We start from the raw sequence: 25,329 nt of genomic DNA, 5'->3' as shown, positions 1-25,329 counted from the left end.
ACAAAGGCTTCACAACCAAAAGTCTTTAAAAAAGGAGTAGTTTACCTTTTCACCTGTCCATGCCTCCTCTGGAATACCACCATCCAAGGAACTTGAATGCCATATGTTTATTAGATAAACAGTAGTATCTACAGCATCTACCAAAAATTTTAAAGGTAATCCTGCATGCAATCTCATGCACCTTGCACGCTCCATGATTGCCCTATTCATCCTTTCTGACACACCATTTTCTTGTGGTGTTCCTGGAACTATCTTATCTCTACGAATTCCATTCTCTGAACAATACCTTTCAAACTCTTTGCTACAATATTCACCTCCATTGTTTGATCTAAGACACTTCAACCTTTTTCATGTCTCATTTTCAACCAAAGATTTCCATTTCCTGAAAGTATCAAATACATCAAATTTATTTCGAATGTAATAAATATAGGTTTTTAACGACAGCCACCGAGAGATGATACCTGAGCAAGTCCCCATACATATGTATGCACAAGCTCTAATTTTTCACTCTTCTTTCTTTCCCAACTCTAAGGAATATGAATCTCTTCTGTTTTCCATAAACACAATTCTCACAAAATTTTAAATCAACATGCTTCAAACCTAGCAACAAATTTCTTAAGTGAAGAATCTACATCCCCTTCTCACTCATGTGCCCGAGCCTATGATGCCACAATGTTGTATCTTCTCCTGTAGATGTTAAAGCATTAACAAAATTAGAAATACCATTGCATAAATACAATGTACCAACCTTTCCTCCTTTCGCTATTACCAGGGATCCTTTAGTGACCTTCCAGGTTTTATCTATGAAAGTAGTTACACAACCTTCACCTCCCAACTACCCTGTTGAAATCAAATTTTTCTTCAGATCTGGAACATGCCTTACCTCCTTCAATAGCCACTAATTTCCATTTTGCTATTTTACGAAAACTATACACATTCCAATGATTTTATAGGATTTATCATCACCCAATCGAACCTGTCCAAATCTCCTTGAACATAATCATAAAAATGTTTCCTATCAGGTGTGGCATGGAATGAGGCCCCTGAATCTACCACCCAAGCATCAATAATATTTTCTAACTAAAGAATCAAAGCATCTTGCAACACATCACCTGTTACATTTTCTTCATGCTTAGTATCTTACTACACATCTCCTTCTTTTCCCTTTTGAGACTTGCAGTCTTTCTTTAGGTGTCATTTCTTCTGGCATTTCCAGCACACTATCCCCAATCTGGACTTGGATATACCTTTTCTTGACTTACTGTGGTATCCTAGGCTCTTTCCTCTTTCCATTTTTCTTCCCCTAGTCTTTGCAGTTAAACCATTACCTGATGTCTCACCGGAGCTTTTCCATCACATTTCCTCATAAAGGATTGCCTTGACAACATCTTCAAATGTTGAATTGAGGCTTCTATGATCCATATCAAGTTTACAAGAGATTTTTCGGTGTAAATCACATGATATTTCATTTGTCAACACATTTCGAACCAACCAGTGTGGTTCATCGTTACGAAAAGTTGAAGAATCAGATCAAGCTTTGCATGTTAAATAGTCAAAGAAGAACCTCCAACGAATATAATTCTTGACTAGGCAATGGCTATATTGACCAACAGCTAAACTTGACTAGGGATCAATTAGCAAGACCAGGGGCAAAAAAATAAGATAATTTAATATATTAAATTGGAAGAGGGACACGTGACTTCACCTTTTATATATATATATATATATATATATATATATATATATATATATATATATATATATATATATATATATATATATAATATATATATATATATATATATATAAAATAAAATAAAGTAGATCTTAAATGGTTATTAATAATTAGTTATTTAACTATTTAAAAATATAAATAATAGAATAAGTCAAGAGATAGAAAGAATAAATTTATAATATTTTAAATATTCATATTGTTAAATAGATTATCCAAATTTAATTAATTGTTTATATGAATATACTTAAAGGTTTTAACTACTTTATAAACATTATATATACACATATGATTCTATTGAGATAAAAGTTAGTTATAAAAGGTACTAATAGTTTAAAACTAATAATATTAGAATAAGTCAAGGGTTGGAAAGAATAAAAATAATTAAAATATTCAAATATAATTAACCATATATCTAATTGTTAAACTAACTTATTATTATACAAGTACTTATATTTTCTATGAGTTAAATTATTAGCATAAGCCAAAAAACGGGGGGAAGGAAAGAAAACGACTAGGAAGAGAGTGCTGGGACCCAACAACCATTGAGCCATCCTCTCTATTGAGATTGCTCAACCTCTTTTCAATCTCAAGGGCTTCCCTAAATTTCTGATGATGGAACTGCAAAACTCTAGCAATAACACTAGCCTCCTCAATATAAACATATAGAATTAATAGAATTAATTTATTATATATATATATATATATATATATCATTTTTATAAATTAGTTAAAACCTTTAATTAGGTATATTCATATAAACAATTAATTAAATCTGGATAATCTATTTAACGATTAATCTAATATGAATATTTAAAATATTATAATCTTATTCTCTATATCTCTTGACTTATTCTATTATTTATATTTTTAAATAGTTAAATAACTAACTATTAATAAGCATTTAAGATCTACTATATTTTATTATATATATATATATATATAAGGTGAAGTCATGTGTCCCTCTTCCAATTTAATATATTAAATTATCTTCTTTTTTTTTCCCTAGTCTTGCTAACTAATCTCTAGTCAAATTTAGCCATTGGTCAATATAACCATTGCCTGGTCAAGAATTATAGTCGTTGGAGGTTCTGCTTTGACTATTTAACATGCAAAGCTTGATCTGATTCTTCAACTTGTCCTGATGATGAGCTACACTGATTGGTTCGAAACGCGTCAATAAATGAAATATCATGTGATTTATGCCGAAAAATCTCTCGTAAACATCATCAAACTTTAAAGTACTAGTTCCAGAGACAGAGTTACTAATGGCCATAACTAAACCATTCCAACTTTCTGGCAATGAGCACAGAAATAACAAAGCCCTAACTTCATCATCAAAAGTTACCCCTATAGAACTTAACTGACTTGTAACTGTATTAAAATCATTTAAATGGTCTGCAACTGAACCACCTTCTAACATATTCATATTAAATAAACGCTTCATAAGAAATACCTTATTTGAGGTTGAGGGTTTCACATATAATTTGGCCAATGTTGACATTAAACCCTCTATTTTCGTCTCCTTTGAAATGTTAAATGCTACCGACACCGCTAGGCACAGCCATATTGTTCCAAGTGCCTTTCTGTCAAGAATATTCCATTTTGTGTCTGTCATACTCGTCAGCTTTTTTTGTCTTTCTTCTCAATGGTAGGTACAAATTTCTCTGATATAGATAATCTTCCATCTGCATCTTCCACAGCTGGTAGTTTTGGTCATTGAATTTTTCAACCCTAAAACTACCATCTTCTGCCATTGCTCCCACTCGAATCAAGAACCCTTCTCTCCTGTGAGTTTATCAGCCAAATAGACCTTTGGCTCTGATACCACTTGTTAGAAAATTATATATTACAAAGCAATGGAACACATAAAATATTGCAGCAATATAAACATAGAAAACACATAAAACAAGAGAGACACAGATATACGTGGTTCACCCAGTTTGGGCTACATCCACAGAGAAACAGCCAGTCCTTGTTTTATTATATTATCCAGCAAACTGAAGAGATACAACCTACAGCAAATCCAATGTAACTACCTCTTCGCTCTCAATCTCCTATCTCTTCCTCACTCAGAATACAGATACACATAGACGCAATACAATTCCCTCATATATAGTGAGGGGTTTCCTTCTAGGGGAAAAAAACCCTAAATTAAACATAACTTCTACCATCAGATCATCCGCCTATGGATGGCCTAGATTGACTAGAAATTACTATAATTTTAGAAAGCAATTTTACATCTGCTTTTAGCTTCAGGGGCGCTGCCCCTGAAACCCCTGCTGGCCCCCGGACCCCCCAGCCAGGGAGGATTATCCCCCTCCCCCCCTAAACCCCTACAAGGGGGACAAGTCCTCCCCACACCCCCCCGCGTGGAGGGTATACATCTAGCTGAAATGTTTGAATACAAAAGATAATCAGGCTCCACACCCAACACCACTGATTGAGGAATCAAGGATGAGTTATATATTGGGAGGATCAGTTGACTTAGTTTAACTTAGTCAAGTCCAGTTAGATTAATTTAACAGTCTGTTAAATTAATGAGATTCAGTTTGTTGATGCTTGCATGCATGTGACAACTGGTATTTTCAGATAACTAATTATTCACTCATGGATAACTGATGCATGTCAGTTCAGACAAAGACCGAGTTGAGATCACATGAGGGATAGTGTACTATCAGTTGCTAGGATATTCCTAGTGAATATTCCTTGCATGAGGAAGGAATATTATTTTTTTTAGTACTACATAGTTGGACCTGAGGTGATAGCAGGTATGATCAGGCTAATTTACATTTGTTTTGTAATTGGATCCCAGTCAAAACTGCGTAAGGAAATAGGAGCTTGGACCTGAGGTGCAGCCTTTATATACAGGGCTAGGTAGTCCATGAGCTTGATCATCAGAGTACAAAGAGAGCAGGATAGCTTTTGAGCTGATTCTTTTTGTATGTTGTTGAGGATTTCCACTTGATTGGTAATACAGAGATGGGGTTTTAGGCTGGCGATTTTCCTGGATAAATTCTTCTATGTTATGTGTGATTGATTTCTTCTTATCAGTTATATGTGTTCATGCTTGATGTTGCTCATGTTCAATTAAGCTTCTGCAAATTTTATGGTAGATGTAGATCTAGTATTATGCTTTAGTACATGGCAAATATTAGTTTGATCTGCAGGTGAAATTTCTACATGATATCAGTGAGCTAGTTGATTTGTAGAGAAAATTCTACATGGTATCAGAGCACAGGTGATCAAGGAAGAATAGTATACAAGAAGGGAGAACTTGAAGTTTGTGGTTTTTGAATATTGAATTGAGTTCTTAACACATCTATTTCATCGATGGAATTCTATGGTTTGAGACTCAAATATGCCCTTCATGGAATTTCAAATTATATAGCCTAGAGGGATCGCATGGAGGCAATATTAGAAGATAATGGCCTTAAGGAATTCATTGATCAAGAGGTCCTGAAGCCAACTGATGCTACTAAACTGGCAGAATGTAAGAAGTGTGTAGCTAGATCTAGGAGAATCATCCTGGAGGGAGTTCGAGATCACATAGTCTCGAGCCTCCATGGGAAGGAGACTATGTTTTCAATATGGAAGACATTGAAAGATTTATATTAGAATAGCAGTGATCAGAGGAAGTTGGCACTGAAGGAAAAACTTCGAAAGATCAAGTGTGAAAAGGATGACATGATCTACATGTATCTAAAAAAGCTCACCTCATGCAGGGATGAGGTTGGAAGTGTAGGGATCATGATAGTTGATGATGACATGCTGAGTCTTGCACTCCTCGGTATTCCTAAGAACTGGCATAGCTACCAAGACTCGGTTAATGGAAGAGAGAAACTGCCACATTGGGAACGACTTTGGTCAGATTTGATGCAGGAGGAGATAAGAAGAAGCACTAGAGACGGTTCTTCATCCATGGAGGATGAAGAGAACCATGCCTTAGCGAATAAGGCGAAGAAGGGGAAGGAAAAGGTTTCTCTTTCCAAATCTAGTTCTCCCCATGGTGGGAAGAAGGTTGACAAATTGAAAGTGCAATGCTTTTGTTGTCTTGAGGTGGGCCATTTTGTTACAAATTGTCCACAAAGGAAATCCAAGAAGGGATCCAGGAAAGGATCTCAAGATGAGGCACTTGCTTCATAGTTTGAGTTGGATTTCACACTCTTCACATGCATGGTTTCATCTATGGTGGGAAGTGGTTGGTTTCTTGACAGTGAAGCTTCTTTCCACATGACTTGCGACAAGAGTTTGTTCAGTACTTTGGAAGAGAAAGATCTCCAAATACTCATAGCGATGGGTAATGATCAAAAGTATAGTGTGTTAGGTGTAGGCAAGGTTATTTTTCAGAGGGAGCATGAAGTTAACCTTACCTTGACTGATGTCAAGTATGTTCCAGGATTGAAGAGAAACTTGGTGTCGATCATGATGCTGGAAGATAGAGGCTATGATGTAGTCTTCAGTAAGGGAAAGGTTTTCCTTAGACACATCATCACTAGACAGGTGAAGCAAATTGGTTCACGGGTCAAGAACCTGTATGCTCTTGAGGTTCAAGATACATACAAAGCCTTGAGAAATAAGGCAACTGATGGAATGACCGATGAAGAATGGAACCTTCTCGATAGAAAGGCACTCGGAATAGTACGGTTGTGCCTCGCAGTGTCGGTTGCCTTCAACATTTCGAAGGAAACAAAGATATATGGTTTGATTAAGGTGTTGGCGAAACTATATGAAAAACCCTCAGCCTCAAATAAGGTACTTCTTATGAAGCGTTTATTTAATATGAAGATGTCGGAAGGTGGAACTGTTGCAGACCATTTAAATGATTTTAATACTATTACAAGTCAGTTAATTTTTATGGGGGTAAACTTTGATGATGAAGTTAGAGCTCTGTTATTCTTGTGCTCATTTCCAGAAAGTTAGAATGGTTTACTAATGGCCATTAGTAACTCTGTTTCTGGATCTAGTACTGTAAAGTTTGATGATGTTGTTGGTGCTATCCTTAGCAAGGAAATGTGATGGAAAAGCTCCGGTGAGACATCGGGTAATGCTTTGAGTGCAGAGTCTAGGGGAAGAAAAATGGAAAGAGGAAAGAGCTCAGGATATCACAGTAAATTAAGGAAAGGAAGATACAAGTCTAGATTGGGGATAACATGTTGGAAATGCGGAAAGAAAGGACAATTAAAGAAATATTGTAGATCTCGAAAGGGGAAAGAAGGAGATGCACAACAAGAAAACAGTCATGAAGCAAATGTGACAGGTGAGGTGTTACAAGATTCTTTGATTCTTTCTTTCGAAAATATTACTGATTCTTGGGTGGTAGATTCAAGGGCCTCATTCCATGCCACACCTGATAAGAAATACTTTCATGACTATGTTTAAGGAGATTTTGGACAAGTTCGTTTGGGTGATGATAAACCCTGTAAAATTGTTGGAATGGGTAAGGTTCTTGTAAAACAGCAGAATGGAAACCAATGGCTACTAAAGGAGGTAAGGCATGTTCCAGATCTAAAGAAAAATCTGATTTCAACAGGGCAGTTAGGCATTGAAGGTTGTGTGACAAATTTCACAGATAAAGCTTGGAAGATTACCAAAGGAGCCCTGGTAATAGAAAAAGGCGAAAAGGTTGGTAAATTGTATTTATGCAATGGTATTTCTAACTTTGTTAATGCTTTAACTTCCAAAGGAGCATATGCAGCATTATGGCATCATAGGCTTGGACACATGAGTGAAAAGGGGATGAAGATTCTTCACTCAAGGAATTTGTTGCCGGGTTTGAAGAATGTTGATTTGGAGTTCTGTGAGAATTTCATTTATGGAAAACAGAAGAAAGTCAGATTTCTTAGAGTTGGGAAAGAAAAGAAGAGAGAAAAATTAGAGCTTGTGCATACAAATGTATGGGGACCTGCTCAGGTATCATCTCTCAGTGGCTCTCGTTATTATGCTACTTTTATTGATGATGCAACTATAAAAACTTGGATTTATTGTATTAAGAATAAATCTGATGTATTTGATACTTTCAAGAAATGGAAAGCTTTGGCTGAGATTGAGACACGAAAAAAATTAAAGTGTCTCAGATCAGACAATGGAGATGAATATTGCAGCAAAGAGTTTGATAGGTATTGTTTAGAGCATGGAATTCGCAAAGAGAAGACAGTTCCAAGAACACCATAAGGAAATGGTGTGTCAGAAAGGATGAACAAAAAAATCATGGAGCGTGCAAGGTGCATGAGATTGCATGTAGGATTGCCTTTACAATTTTGGGCAGATGCTTTAGATACTGCTTTTTATCTAATAAATAGAGGGCCTTCAAGTTCCTTGGATGGTGGTGTTCCATAGGAAGCATGGACAGGTAAAAAGGTAAACTACTCTTTTCTAAAGCCCTTTGGTTGTGAGGCCTTTGTCCATATTAATAAAGAAAATGGAACAAAGCTTGAGGCAAATTCAAAGAAATGTACCTTTATTGGATATGGTGTTAATGATTTTGGTTATCGCTTATATGATTATGAAAATCACAAAATCATTAGGAGCAGAGATGTAATATTCAATGAAAATGTCTTGTATAAGAATTAGTTGCAGGAAACGAAACAGGAAAAAGAAAACAAGGAATACGCAGTTCTTGATGAAATCAATGAAAAAGTAAAGGTGCCTGAAAATAATAATAATCAACAACCACAACAATAGCAACCACCACAACAGCAACAAGCACCACAAACACCTGAAAGTGGTGTTAGAAGATCTACCAAGATAAGTAGACCCCCTGAACGATACTCTCCTTCATTATATTATTTATTGTTGACTGATTCTGGTGAACCCGAATGTTATGAAGAAGCAATGCAAATTGAAAGCAGGAAGAAGTGGGAGGTAGCCATGGAAGAAGAGATGGACTCCTTAATGCATAACTAGACTTGGGACTTAATCAAGTTGCCTACAGGAAAAACTACATTGAATAATAAATGGGTTTACAGGCTGAAGGAATAAGATGGAGGAAAACAAAGGTACAAAGCTAGACTTGTGGTGAAGGGGTTTGCACAGAAGGAAGGTATTGATTTTGATGAAATATTTTCTCTTGTTGCTAAAATGACTTCAATCAGAACTATTCTAAGTCTAGTAGCAGTTGAAGATTTGTATCTTGAGCAGTTAGATGTAAAGACAACTTTTCTCCATGGGGATTTGGAGGAAGAGATATATATGCAAGAGCCACAATGATACGAAGTGAAAGGGAAGGAGAAACTAGTGTGTAGGTTGAAGAAGAGCTTGTATGGCTTAAAACAAGCTCCAAGGTAGTGGTATCTAAAATTTGACAAGTTTATGTACTATATGTCACTCTGATCATTGTTTTTATCTAAAAAAGCAAAATGATGGCAGCTATATTATATTGTTATTGTATGTAGATGACATGCTTGTTGCAGGGTCTAACATGCCGAAAATAAATGTGCTCAAAAGAAAACTGGAAAATTCATTTGCAATGAAGGATTTGGGAGCTGCAAAACAAATCCTTGGTATGAGAATAACTAGAGACGGGAAAAATTGTAAATTAACATTGTCTCAGAATGAGTACATACAAAAGGTGTTGAAAAGATTTAATATGCACAATGCAAAGCCAGTTAGTACACCTTTTTCTAGCCATTTCATACTTAGTAAGGAAATGTACCCAAAGACCCAAGAAGACGTGGATTGTATGTCTAAAGTTTCATATGCATCAACAATTTGAAGCTTAATGTATGCAATGGTCTTCACAAGGCCTAATATTGCACATGTAGTGGGAGTTGTAAGCAGGTACATGAACAATCTAGGAAAGGAACATTGGATGGCAATGAAATGGATTCTCAGATATTTGAAAGGTACCACAAATCAAGCATTATGCTTTGGTGGTTCAAACATTTCTCTATAGGGATATGTTGATGCAGATATGGCAGGTGACAGAGATAATAGGAGGAGCACTACAGGATATGTATTTACTGTTGGTGGAATAGCTGTCAGTTGGGTTTCAAAAATCCAAAGTGTTGTTGCACTTTCAACAACAGAAGTAGAGTATGTTGCTACTACAGAGGCTAGTAAAGAAATGATTTGGTTACAAAGGTTGATGGGTGAATTGGGTAAGAAGAATGATATGGGCACGTTATACAGTGATAACCAAAGTGCCATTCATCTTGCAAATAACTCATCATTTCATTCCAAGACTAAACAAATACAGCTCAAGTACCATTTCATACGATCAGTGTTGGAAGATGGAGAGTTGAAGCTGGAAAAGATAGACACTAGCCAGAATCCTGCAGGTATGCTAAAAAAAGTTGTAACCAGGGAGAAACTGAGAATATGCTTAGTTTCAATTGGTCTTCAACGATGACGATGAAGATGAGAAACAACCAGGTCTAAAGAAGAATCATTTTCCACCTAATGAAGCAGCGGTGGAGTTGCTATAATCAATCCCAAGTGGGAGATTGTTGGGTGTGGAGCCTGATTATCTTTTGTATTCAAAGGTATCGCCACATTGGACCCCAGTTCGAAATGGGGCGGCAATGCCGCCCATAAAATATTCATTGTAGGGGGGTCCAGGGGGGGTGGCTGTGACCTTTGGGGAGTGGGGTAGAACCCCCGAAGCTAAAAACAGATGTAAAATTGCCTTGTAAAAGTATAGTAATTTCTAGTCAATTTGGGTCGTTCATTAGGCAGATGATCTAACGGTAGAACTTATGTTTAGTTTAGGGTTTTTTTCCCTAGAAGGCAACCCCTCTCTCTGTACGAGGGAATTGTATTGTATCTGTGTAATATATGTGTATTCTCCAAGCAAGAAGCAGAGAGGTGAGACTATGAGAGAAAATAGAGGATATTACAGCGGATCTGTTGTAGGTTGTGTCTCTTCATTTTGCTGGATAATAGAAACGAAGGACTGGCTGTTTGGGGGGACATAGCCCAAACTAGGTGAACCACATATATTTGTGTCTCTCTTGTTTTATGTGTTTTCTATATTTATATCTCTGCAATATTTTATGTGTTCCATTGATCCATAATATATAATTTTCTAACAATAACAAGCTACTATATCTAAAAACCCATATTTTACTTAATAAAGAATACTGCCATGAATGTGGGGGATTCATTTGTTGATCGTTTTTGCTCATTGGCTTCTTTATCGATACTTTCTTGGCACATAACATATTGTACGTGGCTCCTTGGTGTCTCACCTCGTTGCAGTGACTACCACGGCTCTTTCTCCTCCAAAATTTCTAAATCATCTTGGAGTGCTTTCCCCTTATGTGCCTCTAATAAGGGTTTATGGATCCCTCACTGTCACTAGAATGTGGTGAGGTGCCCTCATCATCCATCGTCGGTAGGTCATTTTTGTTTTGGAGCATTCCCCAACTTCCTTCCTGACATATGCGTGTCCTACATGATGAGAAAATTCCTCCACATTGATAGGGCTTACGATACCCTGACCATTAATATCGAGGCCCTTCCCCTAATACCTCATTTTCTTCAACAATTTGGATCCGATTCCTATAGTATGTTTTTCAAAAATAGTGAAATCATCATCAGGAAAGGTACATGAAGTTGAAGAGTCACTTTGTACCTCAAGGCGGTCATGCTACAACTTTTCCAAGGCTTCGTCCTTGGTGTGCAACTGGCATAGCAACCTTTGTTTCTCATTTTCCACTTCTTGTAGGAGTCTGCTTAGCTCCGTATTATCTACTTGAATGCTTTGGTTAATCTCCTCAAGTTCCTGGAGCCATGTTAAATTGGGTGTCCTTTTCACCTTTGGAAAAATTTCTATTGACACCTTTGTTTCATCACCTGAATCACAACCCATATCAACGGGTCCATCCGCTGCGATCCCAAGAGTTGTGATCTTCCTTTCGTCACTGAAATCTGACCCCAAGTCAATTGGTCTACCTCAAGTAAATCCTGTAGCTATGACCTTCTCGTATTCCTCTGATTTAGACTCGTGATCCTGTTGCAGGGCGGCAATTGTCTTCTACCTCTCGCTTCTGTCACTCCTAAGCCTCATCTCAGGGTGCAGTTTCTAGCAATTCTCTTCATTGTGTCCCTCTTTCTCACAATGTGTACAAGAGGGCTTTGATCCTCTTCTCTTGGTTTTTGCAACTCTTTTTGGGTGGTCATTTTGTTCATGCGTCCCCCTATTCTCAAGATTCATGGCCTTCACACTAGGCCCATCGATAGTAGCAGTCTCGAATAATAATAATGAATGTTGTATGTAACTATGTAAGGAACTGATACACTTAGTTGCGATCTCTGGTGAATCTAATGGCATGCCCAAATTCAATGCTTGTTTCCTAAATTCTTTGGTGAATTTTTGCACATTTTAACCCTTGCTTTTCCTTAGGTGTTTCCATTCCATTAATTCTTTTTTCATATCCTAGAGGGTAAAACTGATTCTTCAATACAAAAACAAAATTTGACCATGGGATGCCAACTAGATCTTTTCCTCATCTTACTCAATATTTTGGATCTAGCAGTAGACCGCAATCTTCCTAAACCAATTGTTAAGCTTTTATGGATTACACTATCCAGCATACATAGGCAAGTCAAACTTTACATCTAGTTTAAGGAAAGGTTTCTTAGATGTATGCCTAGAGTCGCGATTGGAGTGATGAGAACTATCACTTGAAGAAGGAGAGGGAGGGGTATCTTCTTCACCATCTCAGTGATGTGTTGATCCACGATCATCTACATCTTTCTTCTCGTGCTGGAGGGCCTTATCTTACTCTGAAAAAAATTGTCCACTTTCTTGGCCATATTGTGGAATACCTTGCGGGATTTTTTCTCTTATTCCCAGTGAGCCTCTTCATTTTCCATGTTTTTTCTTCATTGTGCATGTCCTGCTTCGGGATCAAAGGACTTAAGCTTTCCTTATCCTTTTTTGCAGCTTGTTCCAGGTTAGCATATACTCATTCAATTCACATAAACAAAGATCTTCTCTAATACCAAACTTGATCCAATATCATTTACTTACATATGCATCATAATTACATATAACAAAGCTAATTAACCATGGAACTTAAACGCACATAAAAAGGGTGGAAATAACCAGAATAACATGAAACCATGATACAATGATTTGATTACGGAGTTGTCCAATTCGACTATGTCTCCGGGCCCTACTCAATAATGAGGAGGCCTTCTTTCATTAAGTGGCATAAAAAGAGATAAAAGTTCAAGAAATAGTCTTTATAATCCTTATACCTCCAAGTTGGAATATGGACGAAGAATGGATATCCCAGCTTCAGAAACAAATATTACCACTAAAGTCCTGGTGCAAAATCATGCAAAAACGCCTATCCAAACACCCAATTTAGATAATCGAGTCTTTTGCAACTTCTCGAAACCTCCCTGATGCTCAAGGTGACGTCCTGGCATGCTACCAGGTCAGGGACTATTGCACACTATGGATCCTGAGCTAATCAGCCATACCTCTCCCCTTCTTTCGACATAAATGGTCTTTTATATAAGCAAGGTGACAAATCCCTCATTACTCGGGCAATTGCCAACCATAGACCAATTTAAGCAGGTGGGTTTGATTCCCAATAGAGGTTCTCAGGCTTAAATAAGACATGCAAACAACCTTGCAAATATGGAGAAACTCCTTTTAAACTATTTGTTTAACTCAGCGGCATGACTATCGGCAGACACACCCAAGCCCAAAAAATAGGCACTCTGCGATACGGCGAACCCGCCAAAAGTATGACATATATAAAATATCACTTTCGAGAACCCAATCGCAAATTGCAATCAATTGATGAACCCAACACCCACGCATCAAACGCTCTGTGGAACCGTTAGGATTATTAAACATAATGCATAGAGAATCAGGTCTGGAATCCCCCATCGCAAATTACAACCAGTGCTTTCTATCGGTGTGTCAACCCAAACCTTTGTGATAACAACAAACTTGCCAGGGTTATGAAACATAGTGTATAAAATATCGGTTCTGAAGCCCATCGCAATTGGTGGATCTTGAGGTGGTACTCCATATGACTTCTCCAGCTATGATTTGCAATTGTAATTTGATCGCATCGCAACCCTGGCTCTATTTAGGGTCGATACTTTAACACTTTCCCTTTACAATTGCGATATGCGATCATCGCATCGCAACTTGCCTAGGGCCAATTTTCCTTAAGTCGCTTCTTCCTCTTGCTACGATTTGTCATATGCAGGACCAATGGAAACCTGCCACTTGGCACTTCCCCATTCACTGAAAAGTTTTCCATGTCATCTCCTCCTGCCACCTGGACAAGTCAAACATAAAATTTGGCTTGCTCTAACTTCTTCATATGAACTCAAATTTGAGTGTCATTCCCACTATTGGAATTAAGATGATGAGAACTTCGATCCAATGCTAAGTTCATCCAAATTCTGCCACTTTGAGTTTTGAGACTTCTTACTGTTATCACTCTAGGAAACTCTCTAGGTTGTAGCTCGGAGATGCCTGGTAACATATAATCTTCAATATTGTTCTCTAAACTATTGGAATGAATTATGGTTTAGATCAAGCCAGATAACCATTTCAACTCTGTTTTTACTCAAGGAATGCAAGAACACCCTCAGCTTACAAGGCTTTAGACCAATGATGCTCAACAATTTGTAGATTCAATGAATAGATGGAGAATACTGACTATACCAGCAGATGCATATATAAACACATATGAATGGCTAGGTACAGGTGACAAATGAGAATACTGAGTGCACCAGTAAATGCATATATAAACACATATGAATGGCTAGCTACAGGCAGTAAAAGAAGCTTGAAAATCTAATTTATCAACGCAGAGATAAGATGACAGTTATCTGGCGTTAGATACAGAAGAAACATGAATAACCTCTTCAAGTGCAAGCTTAGAATAGAAGAGAAAATGGACATTGAACATATAACAGAAAAAGAAGCTTGTATTTCTAATGAATGAAGATGAAAAGCTTGAGTAGCAAAGTCTCAATAGTCTGCAGAAGTTGAACCCTTGTTCATTTTACTTTCAGCCATTTATAGGCCCTTTACAATGCTCCTAAGCTCTCAAAGGCATAGAGTCTTAATCTATCCTCTTTGTCCCTTAACTGTTTGATACCCTAACTAGGCAAGCATGGGCTCGAAGTTTCCTTCTTCTGACAAAAGAGTAACTACTTTTTGGTATGTTTGTTGTGTTTTCTGGGAGCTCTCTCATGCCAGAGATGCTCCATGATGTTTGTTTTGGATGTGCTGCGTTGTCTGCTCCATGATCGTTTGTTGGTTATGGCTGTGTTGTGCTATGGCCCTTTTTATTCCCTTTCTGGTCTCTGTTTTCTGGAAATTTTCCTCTTGGACTCTGCTATGTGGTGGAATGGGTCTTCAGGCCTCTGTTTTCTCTTTAATTTTTTATAATGGAAAGGATGCACCTGAGTCAATCAACCATGCCTCATGAACTACATGTGTACATGAAGGAGAAACCAAGTACACATCCCCACCTTCATTTGAGGTGGTTTTTGCCTCTGCAGAAGGAGCATCCTCAGATCCCTTTCCTTTCTCAAGATATTTATGTTTACAGTCCCTTTTGTAGTGCCCTTCCTTTCTGCATTTCCAACACACCTTTACAGGTTTTCCTGGAGATTTAGATCTCCCACTCAAGGACTTATTTTTATTTATATTCTGGGGTTGTCCTCATATAGATAAGGCATCACCATTCTTTCTCTCCATATTTTTCCATCTCATCTCCTCCGTCAGCAAGGATGAAACAATTTCATCAAACTGCAAGGCAGTGGCATTGCTACCTATTGCAAAAACCAGACTATCCCACAAATCTGGTAGAGAACACAACAAACTAATGCACTTATCTTCATCTAAAATTTTAATATCAATAGATAATAACTGGCTTACCATAGTATTAAATGCGTTCAGATGCTCTGTCACCGAGTCTCCATCTTTCATCCTCAAGCTATACAGCTTTTTTCGTAGGAACAGTTTATTCACCAAAAACTTACATTGGTACAAAGTCCCTAACTTGTCCCACAAAGCCTTTGTCGTAGCTTCCCCTGATACATTCAGCAATACTAAGTCTAAGACACACAATCGTATTGTGCTTTTTGGCCTCCAATCCAACTTCTTCCAGTCTTCATCGGACATTTTCGTTGGTTTAGTACCTAGATCTACTGCGATCCATTGATCTTTATCCACCAACAGATCCTCCATCCTGAGTTTCCAAAACTCAAAACTCTGACCATTAAATTTCTCGATCTCTATCTTTCCACTTCTCTTCTTTCACCACAAGAATCGATCCCACAGATCTCCCACTGAACAGGGTCTACCATAGGCTTGAGCAAAACCCCTCAGCAGCAAATGCGTCCCCTTGAAGCCAAAACAACTCTGATACCAAATGTAGGTTTTAACCCCGTACAGAAATTACCTACACACAAATTCTAAAAACAGAAAATAAACAATGGCAGGAGCATAACACATAAAACAAATATACACAAAGATTCTCCCCTGGATCTCAAAACCGGGACTACTAGATTGATTTTTCATTATGTTCCTTTCAATGTTACAATACATATATATACATTTATGTATTCAAGCTTCTGTGATCCATAATGAATTAAAGAAAGTCTACCGAAAAAAATATGTATACATGCCAAAGCATCCATAAACACCAATCCATTAACCCTAGATTAGAACATAATCTTAGTTCCCTTGACTGGATCTACAAAATAACATGGACCAAAAACCATTGCATCCAAAACCATGTGTGAAATGCATGCAAAAAAGCATAGGTAGTTCCACCCACCTAGTCATGGAAAGAATATAACACAACCCAACACTATAAATATGCCTCTTAGCATAAATGAAAACAGTGATAGTCAACGTGGCAGTGATACTTAAGCTTTGTTATTTGATACTCTTTTTAAAAAAAGAATCACTTCATTTTTCTCAATGTGTGGTTAAAGTGCTTGATCAATAACATAGTGTCTGCCTTCTTCTCATGGAGGGCCCCCTCGAGATAGTAAGGATTCTTGTTTTGTTTTAATAGTTAGCTATTAGCCTTATATTCTCATAGATTTTTGTTTATTCAATCAAGTATTTATGTTTTAAATTTTCTTTCAGCGTTAAGTTAAAATAGTTGTGCTAACCATTCTTACTGTTAATATTTTGAATGCATGCGAATAAATCTTAGTAGCAGTGATCTAGTTTCACACATAGTTTCAGTCGATTTATTTGTAAAATTAGTGGTCAAATTCAAGCATGTGTGATATTTAATTCAAGTAAGTGTGAGCTTGATTTAAGCATAAGTTTGTTCATTTAATTTTTCATGCAAGTTTGATTTTGATTCATGCAGATGTGTGATTTTATTTAAACATGAGATTTCTTAAGTGACAGTCATTTTCATTTATGCAATAGAGTATGAATTTCATTTAAGCAAAGTATGGATTAAATTTCATTTATGTAAAGTGTGAGATTTATTTACTTTTATACAAGTGTGAGATTTCTATTTTAAAGTAAAGTGTGGAATCTTATTAGTAGAAGTTGTTTTGTTTGAAAGCAGTGAGTGTGAACATCATTGCAGAGATAATCTTATCTTCTAGGAATAACTAATTTGCTCATGTGAATTTCAATATCTTAATTTAATTTAGAATTTATATTTCGATAACTCAATTTCATTTAGAATTTGTGTGAATAACCAAAGACTTCTAGCACATACAGTGCACTTACACTTCATCTATTTACTAACCCTGGTTGATAATTCATGTAACTAATTTAAGATCCATTATATGACTAAGCACATGGCACACTGAAAAGTGTCCCCAACATTCTTTAAACCAAAATGCATGACCTATAAGAGAAATTTCCCCATCGACTTGTGAAGGTTGTTTTAAGTTGATGGATATAATGGATACATATCTGGTTATATCCTGAGAATCCATCCATAAATGAGAGAACCTCATGCCCCACAAAATCATCAATGACCTGGTCTAGGAAGGGTGTGGGAAAGTTGTCTTTGGGACAAGATTTATTCAGATCACAAAAATTTTTGCAGACATGAATGGTGCCTTGTTTCTTAAGAACGGGAATAATATTGGACACCCATGTTGTGTATTCAATGGGATAGATGAAACCATCTTGCTTGAGCTTATCTATTTTAGCTTTGATAGCTTCTTGTTTGGAAGGATGGATAGGCCATTTATTTTGGCACATAGAGATGGCATCGGGCCAAGTTTCGATGTCATGTTCAACAATGGCAAGATCAAGTACGGGAATTTCAGAATAAGACCGTGTGAAAACATCACAAAATTCTTTGAATAACTTGATGTAAGCATCGATTTCTTTCGGGGTGCATTGTGCCCCCAAGATGATATTTTATTTGATCCCTAGTTTATTTGAAATGCTAGTTTTAATGGTATGGGAAATGTTAGCCATATTTCCTTCTTAAAAATCATCTTGTGCAGGAATGAGATTTTTAAACCAATCGAATTCACCATGAATGAATTCTTTTGATTCCATAGCATATTGTTCATGGATTTGCTACAGAAGGAAGTACGCAGGCTAGTGTATATCATCCCAAGCATAATCAGGGGTGGTCATGTCTTCCATGATGTATTCATCATAATGGAATACGGGGGGATTGGAGGAAGAGAGACCACATGATGAAAATGAACTACGCAAGGCACCTTCATTATAGACAAGGTTCACATGTGCACCGTCAAGGTTGGGAGACAGGTGACTAGTAGATGGGAGATCTACCGATGTTAAGACCGAAGTTTTCTTCGAAGAAGGTTCAATAAAATAATAATAGGAGAGATCAAGGGAGTCCCAATACCTCAATCTCATTGATGATGACAGGTATAGAATATAAGTGGTATTATCCGTCTTCTCAACATCACGGGGAGGGATCACAATGGGTGGTTGAGAGACCTCATGTTCTAGCATAGGGGTGGGACCAAAATCCGCTAGTAGAGGAGAGGTGATATCACTACGAGCAACCTCTAATTTGCGGAGCACAAGTGAAAATCTTTGAGACAGGGACAATGATGAGAATAATTCCCATAATTATCATACAAAGCACATGGGTGATTTATGCATAATGATATGCTCTTCTTAGATGACTTGGGTAAGGTGAAATGGACCTTAGGAATGTTAGAAGCAGGAAAGGTATCAGTGACCACATTCTTGATATGAGGGATTTCAGGATAATTATTGGTGGCATTACCAACAACATCCCACAAAGCACATGGAGGAATAAGATTTGGCAGCTTAGGAGGGGTTGGAGTTATTGGGGGTGCCTTGTCTTTGGTTCCCTTTTTCTAGGCTTTTCACCCCTCACTAAACGATTTAATAATAGTAGTAGGTTCTTGTTGAGGTTGTTGTGGAACTGAAGCAAAAGAAGCGGTAGGAAAAATAAGTTGAACTGGGGTCAAAGAAGTGCAAGGTTTGAGTTAATTTGGGGGAGTGTTTGTGGGAGGATCAATGTACAAGACTGGGATCCCCAAGGTAATGTTAGGTAAACTCAACATAGCCATGACAGGTGTAGAATAAACTCTAGGGGGTGGAAATAAAAATGGTATCTGACCAAAAGGGCAATGAACTGAGGGAACTACGTTGAGATCGTTAAGACTTTGGGGAATGGTTCTGGGATGAAAAGGATTAGGAGAGATACCGACAAAAGGAAAAATAACTTGAGGATTAGTACCAGAAGGTTGGGTTGAGTTATAAATAGTAGGTTGTGAAGGTGCTAGTTGTTGTGAAGGCAAACCAAACTGCTTGTAAGTAACTCATGACACTTGAAGCATGCAAACACTGGATGGGCTAGGCTCAGAAGGAGTAGGTGGTGGACCATAATAAGCACCAAGCAAGGTGGAATATTTGTAGACTACATGAGCGACATTGGTGAGGGATGGGATAGTCTTATTGTCAATCATTGATGAGATATTGGACAAAGGTGAAGTCTGAGACTTGGGATCATAGTACCTTAGCTGATTGAGCGTGAGGATCTTTCCACTATGAGGGAAGCACATCTTACAGTGAATCGAAGATGCTACATCTGACATAGCATAGGTATACTATGACCCAAGAGGATGTTATAATATAATGGGGCATCAATGACCTCGATGTCAATAGAGATAGTCTTTCTAGAAACATTGATAGGATAGTTGTGATATACACCAAGGGGCTATGAGGGATGACCATCCCAAGCATGGACATTGATGGTGGAAGGGTTTAGGTTAGGTGAACCAAGTTTCTTCCAAACACTAGTAGCCATCACACAGGTGGAGGCACCTTCATCTATGATACACGATTGGACAGTGGTGTTTCTTATGGAGACTGGGATTTGGAATGGAACAAATGAAGGTAGGGAAGGATGTTCTGATTTTTAAATGTTAAAGACAATATATGATCGTCATGGGGATCCACATAACCCAAATTAGAGAGTAGATATTTTTGTTGGGATCGACATGTTTGGAGGACTTCCAGCATTGACAAGGAAAAAGGAGACTATTCCAAGTCATCTACTATGTTATAGGTATGTGCTACTTCAGTAGAAGTAGTGTTTCGACGTAATGGACCTTTTAGGATCTTGGGGCTAACCCTACCTTAGGTGGAGGGATCTATAAGGTATCATTGGATGACAACAAACGCTTAGTGGAAATTTGAGGTTGGGACTCAGTGACTAACTTATCAGGTGGCTTGTCATATTGGTGCGAGCAAATCTAGAAGTTGACTTGTTCATTATCGGCCTCATCAGAATTCATCATCAGAATATGATAATTAAATTATGACCAGATGGTGGAGCTAGGGGAGTTACATGAGCTTGTGTAGGTTGAGCAGCAAGATATCCTTAGTGAGGAAAAGGATTTGTAAGCACAATGAGTTAAGATGAAGCAAGAGGAGCATGAGGAGCTATGGGTTGCAATCCTCTAGAACCAGTTGCTTGAGTTTCCCATGCTTGATGCATCTAAGTTAAAAGGGGACATTCATGACTATAATGGCCATATATGTCGCAAAAAGCACAAGATTTGTTCATACGAAGACCCTTGTTTTGCTTGGGTTGTCCACCCTATTAGTGGGTTAAGGGATTAGGTTGATTTCCCTAAGGTTCATTAGGTGGTGGACCTTAACTACCTTGAGTACCTTGAGATTTCTATTTATGGTTAACTTTCCCCTTGTTCCTTTTTTTGGTTTGGGGGGATTTTCTATGCTCTTTTGAGCATATACTTGACCTTGTGGAGGAATTTGTTGTTGTGGCAGAGGTGGAGGACGCATGGGGAGCTAGTGCATTGGTGTCAAAGGGGCTAGAGAGCTAGGCGGTGCATATGAATAATAAGGAGATGGGGAAACAATACGATAAACAAGTGGAGCAATAGTTGGTCCTGGAATCTATGATGTGGATGGGGATATTCATATGGTGTTGGGACCTGGATAAGAGTTGTCATGTGGAAGATTGGTGGAGGGATAGATGTAAGAGGAACTCATCCCTCCTTGAGGTTGACCATAACCCATCGGAGGTGGAGCATATGGTCAAATTTGAGGGTGTAAAATGGTTCCAACGATACCATTAGTGGCATGAGATTCCCCTAGTGCATTAGTAGCACTAGGCTGAGGCAGATCAGGGATGACAGTATAAACATAACCTGACTGGGCATAAATCAAATCAAATTTCAAGGCTACTTAGAGTGCATCTTCCTAAGATTTAGGGAAGTGAGAAGAGACATCTTTAGTAATGGGGGCCTAAAGTGATCCAAAGAACCAATCCATATAGATGCAGCCCTCAAATTCAAGAACTCTACATATGCTCCTCCATCTATGCCATTCTTGAACATGGTCAAATAGGCGAGTAGCATAAATTTGACTGAAATAGGAAACAAAATATTTTGCAAGATTCAAAAAGTGGAATGAGTGCCTTTAGGTTGATCGACATACCACTTAGCAGCAACTCCAATAAGAGTGCATTGGAAAACATGAAGATAGATGGAATCTTTAGTGATAGAATTGGATGAACACCACATATGGAATGAGTGAACATGATTTGTGGGATCTTCTCCAAGATTAACTTCAAACTTTGGGATGTTAGAAGGTATTTTAGTAGGCATAGTTCTCCAATTGGGATTATGGAGGATAGGATCATTGATGATTTTGCTGAAATCAAGGACACTCAAAATAGCCATAAAAGGAATCAATGGATGAGGAGTGACCATGCTAGTGGATATTCCATTTATGGGGTTACCCTGGTTATTACCTGGGTTACCACCTTGGTTTCCTGCACCCACATTGGTGCCTAACATGGTGACAATACAAGGTTCAGAATACATAAAATCAAAGGAAGAATTGGAACAATTAGTAGAACAAGAATCAGAATGATGACTCGATGGAGGACTGAGAGGATGCACTCTAACTCGACAAGGAGGAGTAATATGTCCTAATGGAAATTGCAGGTGAAGGCCTCAAATTCTCTGTGAATAACGCCTAGGGGGCGCAATGATGTCAATAAAATGACGACTTTAAGGACTAAAGGGTGATGATAGGAATAAAAGAGCAAAAGGCAACAAGAAAACACCTAGTGATGTGATGCCAAGTGTAAACTAAATATATTAATGATGTTACTCTAACATAAGAAAACACGTCCTATCAAATAAAAATACCTCTAGCCTATAGGTGGTTTAAATCCTCAAACAATCCAAAATTTATTATTTTAGATGACCTTCCAAAGAACTTCTTACTTGACAGAATCTCATCCCTGCAAGCATAGTTGTCTAGAGAAGGTACGTTAGAGAACCAACTGCTTCCCACAGCCAGTCCTGTAGGGTATTTTCCTAAGATTGGTCACTATGGTTACCTTCGTCCCACAGGGGTGGTGGATTCTTGAGCTTCTTGGTGATAATCCAACACACGGGATTACCTGTCATGGGTTGGGTAGCCCCGAGGAGAACCACTCACATGACAACCTAGCCTAACCCCCTCTAAATCGGATTTAAGATGTACTCCATCTTTTGACCGTGGGATGGTGAAGTATTTTAAGCTCCCTAATATGTCAAATTCTATGTATCAATGTAACCAATTGATGGTTGTTATTGGAATCCTATCCCACTGATCCTACACTTAAACTACACAAATTGTTTGGCCATCATGCCCAAGTGGGCTTAATTTATGTATGTTAAATTTTTAAGGTGTAGTGTTTCAAGTCTTGGCTTATGGGTGTAAATCAATCTCACATTCTCTTAGGGTGTGAGTGTATGAAAATGATGTGTCAAGTGGATGAGTTAATTGAGCATGTTTTATGATGCCATGTGCTGTTGAAAATGAATTGTTGAAATATTGTAAATAATGTTGAAAATGACAGAAAAATAAACAACCAATCAAGCACACAAAACCCCACCCAAAAAGTCTATCAAACATCTAAGAGAAGGAAAACAAGCTACTCAAATACACATAAAATTCCTACAAGACCTAATGTCAAAGGGAAAAAGATCTAGAGGCACTAATCTGTTGTAAATGGTGCAGACACACAGCAAAAATCAGAGGTGACAAATGTTGTAAAGGATAGGTATGAAGCTCCAAAACCTAGGATTCTCAAGGGGATCCTAAAGGTAAAAGGAAAAACCTAGACTCTAAAGGGAGAAAAGATAAAATAAATATATTGAAAAGTGTTTTAAAAAAATGGATTAAACTTTGAAAATCAGTGGCTGAAAAATGTTGAAACCCTAGACTCTTCACCCAACCAATCTCTTCCTAACAATGTGGAGGTGTACTCTAAACCCTAGGGGTTTTTTCCTTCCTCAAAGAGAAAAAAATAAAAGAATATATGCCTAGAGGATACTAAAATAGAGATAATAAACCCTTCCTAGTCTAAACACAACACTCTTGGTAAGTATGAAAAAAATTCTATAAAAAAAAAATCTCAGAAAAATTTCAAAATACAGGTATTGACTTGGAAACAGTGGAAAACATGGTTTTTGGGCCAAAAAGTGCACTCTCTAACGCATATTTGGGGCTTAAAGGAGTTTTTTTCTCCTGGACTCTTGGTCGATAGATATCGCATATATTTTACTATCTCCTGCTCCACTGGTACCTGTGACCTGCAGAAAGAACCAGAAAACCACCAAAATCCAAAAATTTGACAAAGAAAGAAAGAACACTATAAATTGAAATTGAGAGGCTAAAAATAATTGTAGAAAACCTTGAAATTTACTGAAACTTTAGTCACCCAAGAAATGAATTATTACACCAAGTGGAGTCGCCATTTGTTAGTATGAAATTTTTTGGGAGGTGTACCAAAAACATTCCACTTATGTCACTAGGTGACACGTGACCCTAACAACAATTTGTGGGTTCTTACGCTTCATATCTGCAATAATAAAACTAGAGAAACCTGCAACAAAACAACATATGCGATCCAAAATAGCAAACACCAATATATAACCAATGTAATAACCCAAATTGAAAGACTTTTAAAATGAATAATAAATATTTTATTGATAACATCTGGTGAAGGAGATCTACAAAAGTGTTTGTAAATACCCCTTCGTGGGATGGGTCCTTTGATGTCCTTGATGTTTCAATAATCAATTCTCTCTCTCAATGTGTGAAAAACCCAAAACAATGTGGAGAACTCAAGTGGGAGTTCAAATAAAAAGAGACGATAATGGTGATGATGATAATGATCATAGTGAAGAATGAATGGAAAACCCTCCTATTTATAACAAAGTATTGAGTTAATCTCGAAAATGGAGAATAATAAAATAATATTGACCAAATCAAGATCTAACCGTTAGGAATACTTTATTATATTTTTTGGAGAGGGAAAAGATATTCAAAATGGTCAAATATCTTTATTTATAAATAATTAATAAATAAAATTATTTATTAATTATTTCGTGAGGATTAAGAATGGTGTGAAATTGAAATAATTATTAAATAGTGATTTAACAATTATTCCAATAATATAATTAAGGAATAATAAATAAATAGTGATTTATTTAATTATTCCTAGGGGATTTAGTCAAATGTGAGAAGAAATAATTATCAAACAATGATTTAATAACTATTCCTAGAGAAAATTAAATAAATAATGATTTATTCAATTATTCTCATTGGGTTTTTTAATTTTAATTAGAAAATAATTTAATAAAAATGGTTTACTAAATTATTTCCCATGGTGAAAGTGATTTTACTATGGTAAAATTAATCCTACATGGTGTATTTCGATCTGCCTAGTTAGAAAAGGCTAGATTATAATTTTTTGGTGATAACAAATATTATTAGCTTTAAGGAAGAAAATAAAATGGAACTCTTTCCATTAGTTATAAATTTTTGTGTTTTTCATTTTTTAGTTTTATTGCCTTTTAATTCTGACTTTTTTTCCATTTTTGTAGTGCCCACGTATTGATCTTATTTTGATATAAAGTTATTAATCTAAGATAAATGATTAATTTATGTGATTGACACTTATAACTATTATTAGTATATGTACAAGGTACATGTATTCTAGCTACATAACCACACCTTGCACAAATGCACTATTATTTTATACCCTATTAATGATGATTAACCTTTACCTAGATTAATGATAAAGTTCATGGCTAAACTTAAGTTCATTAGTGATTAATTAACCATTAAACCTGACTTA

This window comes from Pinus tabuliformis, chromosome 1_1 (assembly GCF_031772625.1).
Source record: "Pinus tabuliformis cultivar Carrire ecotype Pingquan chromosome 1_1, CPIR1, whole genome shotgun sequence".
Classification (NCBI taxonomy): domain Eukaryota; kingdom Viridiplantae; phylum Streptophyta; class Pinopsida; order Pinales; family Pinaceae; genus Pinus; species Pinus tabuliformis.
The sequence above is the reverse complement of the archived record's forward strand: the minus strand, read 5'-3'. Positions refer to the sequence as shown.